Source organism: Aotus nancymaae, unplaced genomic scaffold (assembly GCF_030222135.1).
Source record: "Aotus nancymaae isolate 86718 unplaced genomic scaffold, 86718_ANA_hifiasm-v0.15.2.pri h1tg000040l, whole genome shotgun sequence".
NCBI classification, from domain to species: domain Eukaryota; kingdom Metazoa; phylum Chordata; class Mammalia; order Primates; family Aotidae; genus Aotus; species Aotus nancymaae.
The window spans coordinates 82,346,256-82,354,128 of NW_026988454.1; positions in this window are offsets into that span (position 1 = coordinate 82,346,256).

The window sequence follows — 7,873 nt, forward strand, 5'->3', positions numbered from 1 at the left end:
TCCTAAAATGAAAAGGAAAAACCGATACAAGAGTGTGTTATGGAGATGGCTAGATTACAGGCAACTACCTGAGGCTGTGACCTTTCTCAGAGCTTGATGAAAAGTCTCACAGAACTGTCCACCTGAATTATGTAAGAACAAGTGTTTCTATAACTGTTCCATCCCCCATTGACCAGGGTGACCCCATAATGTAAGTCTCTCACACTTCTGGGCTGTGCATATGTAAATGCACAGTGGATTCCCCTGGGCATTACAGCCAAGCATCAGAGTAACTTCAAGACGGGAAGAAATATGTCCTCTTGCCAATGCAAGATGTTGTTGATTATCTAACCAGTTGGTACAGCACTGAATGATGTAAAATAAAATCATCAGGATTTTGATACTGTCTCAAGGAGTGTTCACGAAGGTTGGGTGTAAGTTTAGTAAAATGTCTAAAAACAAAGTATTCTGGATGAGTAAATAGAATAAGGAAATTTCATAGCAAATATTTAAAGTACTTAGGAGTAGAATTCAGGTAATGAGACTTATTTTATATAAGCTTTTATGTAATCAATCCTCCTAATTAATCATATTTTAAAGTATTAATTGCAAATGATTACCATATGAACATTAGCTTAAGTTCCTAGAGGCTGTTTATGGAGTAATCTCTTAGAAATTTAGGTTCAGTTACTATCTATTATGGTGAGCTGTCATAAGATACATAGCAACGTGTAATCATATTAGATGAATGATACTGACCCTTTCTAATATCTGAATAATGTATGAACAAAATTATATATAGATACATATGATAGATATATATGATATATAATAGATATATACCTTATATATCATACATAATAGATATTATATATACTATATATAATCTACATATAGATTATATATGTATATCCATATGTTACATATCAATATCTATTATATAGAATAGATTGTACAAATAGATATATCATATATCGATTATATATATTACATATTATTTATCTTTTATATCTTACATATGACATATATAGATATGTCTTATGTATCTATTATATATAATAGATAATATTCTACTTAATATATATCACTAACCAAGTCATTTTATAAAAATGATTTAAAAATCAGGCATTTTTGTATTTGAGTAACTTTCTGTTTTAGAAAAAAAAAATGCCCAGTATTATGTTTCTTAAACAGTCATAATCACATACTTGGTATGTTCTACTTCATTAGCTTGTCTTATAAAATAAGATCATATTTATTTTTAGTTTCAATTATAATGACCTTTAAGCCCCATCTACCCAGAGTACTCATTCCTTTTCTTGAGCTTCTCCAGCAAACATAGGTCCTAGGACCCCATGATTATTTTTTTCTGATCATTTTTTATAAAAACATTTTATGATTTAAAAGTATTAAAGTTGTAGAAAAGAGAGTTTGTTGCCATGAGGTATTTATCTGTTATACTACAGATTCTTTACAAACTCAGTAGTGATGGCTAGTCATTCTTTAAGTTGAGAAAAAATTAATAAAAAATGACTCATATACTCACTGACAATAATAATACTTTCTGATTTTTATGAGTTCTTCAAATTTAAGAGTCTTTAGAAACCCAATTAGGGATAACTCAGATGTCTTATTGAGCTGAATCAGTGGCACATATACAAAAGAAAGAAAAAAGCTATACCCCTCCCATTTGTTAATCACAAGGTAGTAAAACTAGTAAAACATGGACCATGTTGAAAAACTTGTAGCAACTCAGAACTGTATAGTTTAAAACACACAATAAACACTTATCAGATGAACAAATAAGTAATGTTCAAAGACAAGCAATAAAACAGGTCATAGAATAGTACTTTAAGAAAAAAAACAAAGTATATAGGTATATGGTAAACATAAGAAAAAAATTAAACCAGAATCTTACAAATGACTGACTGAGTGGTGAGATTATTGGCTGTTTCTATTAACTTCATCATAATTTGTTAGCTTTTCCCATGTTTTCTACAGTGAAGGTTTTCTCTACTGTATGAACAAATAGATTAGAATGGAACATAAATTTTATCACAATTTGTACAGAATTTTTCATCAGTATGTTAACAAGTAAATTACTTTTTGTTTTTTGTTTTTTTTAACTATAAGTTCTGGGGTACATGTGCAGAACATGCAGGTTTGTTACATAGTTATACAGGTGCCATGGTGGTTTGCTGCATCCACCACCCTGTCATCTACATTAGGTATTTCTCCTAATGCTATCTCTCCCCTAGCCCCCGACCCACAACAGGACCTGGTATGCAATGTTCCCCTTCCTGTGTCCATATGTTCTCATTGTTCAACTCCCACTTATGAGTGAGAACATGTGGTGCCTGGCTTTCTGTTCTTGTGTTAGCTTGCTAAGAATGAAGGTTTCCAGCTTCATCCATGTCCCTGCAAAGGACATCTTTTTTATGGCTGCATAGTATTCCATGGTGTGTATGTGCCACATTTTCTGTATCCAGTCTGTCATTAATGTGCATTTGGGTTGGTTCCAAGTCTTTGCTATTGTGAACAGTACCACAATAAATGTACATGTGCATGTGTCCCTATAACAGAATGATTTATGATTCTTTGGGTATATACTCAGTAATGGTATTGCTGAGTCAAATGGTATTTCTAGTTCTAGATCCTTGAGGAAGGGCCACACTGTCTTCCATAAGAGCTGAACTAATTTATATTCTCACCAACAGTGTAAAAGTGTTCCTATTTTTCCACATTCTCTCCAGCATCTGTTGTCTCCTGATTTTTTAATGATCACCATTCTAACTAGTGGGAGATGGTATCTCATGTGGTTTTGATTTGCATTTCTCTAATAACCAGTGATGATAGCTTTTCTTCATATGTTTATTGGCTGCATAAATGTCTCCTTTTGAGAAGTGTCTGTTCATATACTTTGCCCACTTTTTGAAGGGATTTTTTTTTCTTGTAAATTTGTTTAAATTCTTTGTAGATTCTAGATATTACCCCTTTGGCAGATTGATAGATTGCACAGTTTCTCCCATTCTGAAGGATGCCTGTTCACTCTGATGATAGTTTTTTGGTTTTTTTGTTTGTTTGTTTGTTTGGTTGGTTGTTTTTTTGGGGGGGGGGTTGTCTTTGTTTGTTTGTTTGTTTTGCTGTACAAAAGCTCTTTAGTTTAATTAGATTCTGTTTGTCTATTTTGGCTTTTGCTGCCATTGTTTTTGGTGTTTTAGTCATGAAGTCCTTGCCCATGCCTGTGTCCTGAATGGTATTGCCTAGGTTTTCTTCTAGGGTTTTTATGGTTTTAGGTCTTATGGTTAAGTCTTTAATCCATATTGAGTTAAATTTTGTATGAGGTGTAAGGAAGGGATCCAGTTTCAGCTTTCTGCATATGGCTAGCCAGTTTTCCCAGCACCATTTATTAAATAGGGAATCCTTTCCCCATTGCTTGTTTTTGTCAGGTTTGTCAAAGTATTTCTGAGGCCTCTGTTCTGTTCCATTGGTCTATATCTCTGTGTTTTTTTACGAGTACCATGCTAGTTTTGATTACTGTAAACTTGTAGTATAGTTTGAAGTCAGGTAGTGTTATGCCTCCAGCTTTTTTTTTTTTTTTTTTTTTTTTTTTAACCTAGGATTGTCTTGGCTACGTGGGCTCTTTTTGTTTCCATATGAAATTTAAGGTCGTTGTTTCCAATTCTGTGAAGAAAATCAGTGGTAGTTTGATGGGGATAGCATTGAATCTATAAATTACTTTGGGCAGTTTGGCCATTTTCATGATATTGATTCCTCCTAACCATGAATATGGAATGTTTTTCCATGTGTTTGTGTCCTCTCTTATTTCATTGAGTGGTGGTTTGTAGTTCTCCTTGAAGAGGTCCTTCACATCCCTTATTATTTGTATTCCTAGGTATTTTTATTCTCTTTGTAGCAATTGTGAATGAGAGTTCATTCCTGATTTGGCTCTCTGTCTGTTATTAGTGTAGAGGAATGCTTGTGATTTTGCACATTGATTTTGTATCCTGAGACTTTGCTGAAGTTGCTTATCAGGTTAAAGGAGATTTTGGGCTGAGACGATGGGGTCTTCTAAGTATACAATCATGTTGTCTGCAAATAGAGACAATTTGACTTACTCTTCCCAATTGAATACCCTTTATTTCTTTTTCCTGCCTGATTTCCCTGGCCAGAACTTCCAATACTATGTTGAATAGGAGTGGTGACAGACAGCATCCTTGTCTTATGCCGGTTTTCAAAGGGAATGCTTCTAATTTGTGCCACATCTTACCTCTGGCCCTTGAATAAGAAGAAGGATTTAGAATCAATAACAGGAGGAATCATTAAAAATTAACAAATATGTGGTAATTAAATAATATGTTCCTGAAAAACTAATGGGTCAAAGGAGAACTTATAAAATATATTGTGACAAATAAAAAAGGAAACATGGCATACTACAACTTATGGGATGCAGCAAAGTGGTTCTAAGAGGGAATTTTATAGCAGTAAATGCCTAAATCAAAAAATAAGATCTCAAATAAGCAACCTCATTTTATATCTCAAGGAATTTTTTTTAAAGCAGAACAAACTAAACTTAAATTTAGCTGAAAGAATAAAATAACAAAGATCAGGACAGAAAAAAGTGGCATAAAGTCTAGGAAAACAGTAACAATGATCAACAGAACTGAGTTGGTTTTCTGAAAAGATAAACAAAATTGACAAATTATTAGCTAGACCAATTTACAATAAAAGAGAAAATAATCAAATAAAATAAAAAATGACACAGAAATACAAAGGATCTTGAGACTAGAATAAATAATCATATGCCAAAAAATTGGATAACTTAGAAGAATGGGACCTTAAGAGACTAGTATAAATAATCCTGTCCAAAAAAATTGGACAACTTGGAAGAATGAGATAAATTTCTAGAAACATATAACTTAGCAAGACTGAACCAAAAAGAACTTGAAAATCTAAACAGACCAATAAGGAACAAAGAGATTAAATCTGTAATTAAAAGAAAATCTCATCAAAGAATAGTACAGAATCAGATGGATTCATAGTTGCAGTCTACCAAACATTTAAAGAAGAACTAATACCAATCTTTCTGAAACTCCTAAACTCTCCTGAAAATTTTAATAAGAGCAAATACTTCCAAACTCATTTTACAAGTCCAGATACCACAGCCAAACAAAGACTACAAGAAAATAAAACTACAGGTCAATATCACTGCTGAACGTAAATGTAAAAATCCTAAAAAAATACTAGCATGCCATATTCAACAATACATTAAGAGGATCACTTATTAAAATCAATGTGGGATTTATTACTGGGATGCAAAGTTGGCTCAACATATGCAAACCAATAAATGTGATTCACCATATTAATAGAATCAAGGACAAAAATCATATGATCATCTCAATAGATGCAGAAAAATCATTTGACAAAATTCAACATCCATTGATGATTTTTTTAAAATCTCAACAAATTAGGTATAGAAGGAATGTTCCTCAACAGAATAAAAGCCATAGATGACAAGTTCACAGCTAACATCATACTCAACAATGAAGAGGTGAGTTGAATAAATGGTACAAATTTTAACCAAGGAAGTAAAAGATTTGTATACTGAAAACTCTATAATATTGATGGATGAAATGAAAGAAAAGCAAATAAATGGAAAGATATGCCTTGTTCACAGACCTGGAATAATTAATATTGTTAAATTGTTCATACTACAAAAAGCAATCTACAGATTCAATGCAATGTCTATTAAAATTCCAATGACATTTTTCATGGAAATAGAAAATGAATTTTAAATTTATATGGAGCCTCAAAGACTTCAAATAGCCAAAACAATCTTGAGCAAGTAGAACAAAACTGGAGTCATTTCACTGACAAATTTCAAATATGTAGTACAATGCTATAGTAATCCAAATAGTATGGTACTGTCATAAAAATAAACATATAGACAAATGGAACAAAATAGCCCAGAAATAAATCTACACATTTATGGCCAAGTGATCTTTGACAAAGATACCAAGAATACACAATGGGGAAAGGACAGTTAGTTCAATAACTAATGTGGGGAAAACTGGCTATTCACATGCAGAAGAATGATATTGAACAGTTATCTCACATCATATGCAAAAATCAACCCAAAATGGACTAAAGACTTAAACATAAGACCTAAAACTGTAAAATTATTAGAAGAAAACATAGAGGAAAAACTTCTTGACATTGGTCTGTCGAAGTAATTTGTTTGGATATTACCTCAAAAACACAGGCAACAGAAGCAAAAATAGAAAAAATGGATTAAATTAAATTAGAAAACTTCTGCATAGAGAAAAAAATGACAGAGTAAGAGACAGTCTATGGAATGGGAGAAATTATTTGCAAACTATGTATCTGACAAGGCATTAATATTCAAAATATATAAGAAAATCAATAGCAAACAAACAAGTAACCTGATTTTGAAAATGAGCAATGGACTTAAATAGACATTTGACAAAGAAAGACATAAAAATGTACAACAGGTGTATGAGATCTTGGGGGACTGTTGGGACGGCATGATTGGTTTTGAAATGTGAAGATATGAGATTTGGGAGGGGCCAGGGGCAGAATGATATGGTTTGGCTATGTGTTCCCAACCAAATCTCATCTTGTAGCTCCTGTAATTCCAACATGTTGTGGGAGGGACCCGGTGGGACATGATTGAATCATGGGGGTGGGTCTTTCCCATGCTGTTCTCATGATAGTGAATGGGTCTCACGAGATCTGACTGTTTTGAAAATGAGAGTTTTTCTGCACAAGCTCTCTCTTTGCCTGCTGCCATCCAGTGTAAGATGTGACTTGCTTCTCCTCACCTTCAACCATGATTATGAGGCCTCCCTCAAGCCATGTGGAACTATAAGTCCAATAAACCTCTTTCTTTTGTAAATTGCCCAGTCTCAGGTATGTCTTCATCAGCATCTTGAAAATTGACGAAGTCCCATCGTCATATATTTGAATCAAGAATGTTAGAATAAATTTGTTGAAAAAAACCTAGAAACAATGACAAACCCAAATCAAATGAGTAATCCTGGAGCTAGATTATGTCCTCACATACTCCTTGTATTAAAAGACATTAGGCTTCTTAAAGAAATGGCTGATTCCAGGTCTGGTGCAAGAAATGTACAAGATGATCTAAAATATCTTGCAATACCACAAAAGAAGGAAAGACCATTTTTATAATGTCAAAATACTTTAGAGTCAGATTGAAAGAAGCTCTTACTGGCCGAAGATAAGATAATCAAAGTATTGGGAAGAATAGAATTAACAATAAATTGAAATCCATTAAATATGTTTAAAATATTTGTAACAATATTTAAAATAAAGTGAACTGGTCATCTTTTGAGGATGACAGAGAACCACTTTATTATCTTGAAAATTGAATTTCAAAAAATAATTGAGCATTTATACTGCCTCTTCTTTAAGAGGAGCTGTGCTACTGGGTAATAGTAGATGAGAGGAAACATCACCTTACAAAATTATATCAGCTAACAAATGAAAAAGAAGGAACACAATTATGTAACCTTCTTGGCAGCCCCAATAAATTACTGTATCTAATTTTAGGGACTAATTTAAGCAACTGTATCTGGTTTGAGGGACTGAACTTGAATCCAACTGAGTGTCCAGATTCAGCTACCAATTTGCAGGAAATACAGAGGACAGAGGAACATGTCAAACTGTACCATGAGTGTACCAAGATTGTTGACTCTGGTAGGTCAGATGCTCTGGGTTCTTCAGACATATTGTAAGAAAAAGAAAGCAATGGTTGAGAAACCTGTAGATAAAAAGAGGCATAAAAAATATAGCAAGGTTTTTAAGTGGGCTGGACTGAACTGTATCATAGCTAGGGATGCTCATTTGGGTGGTA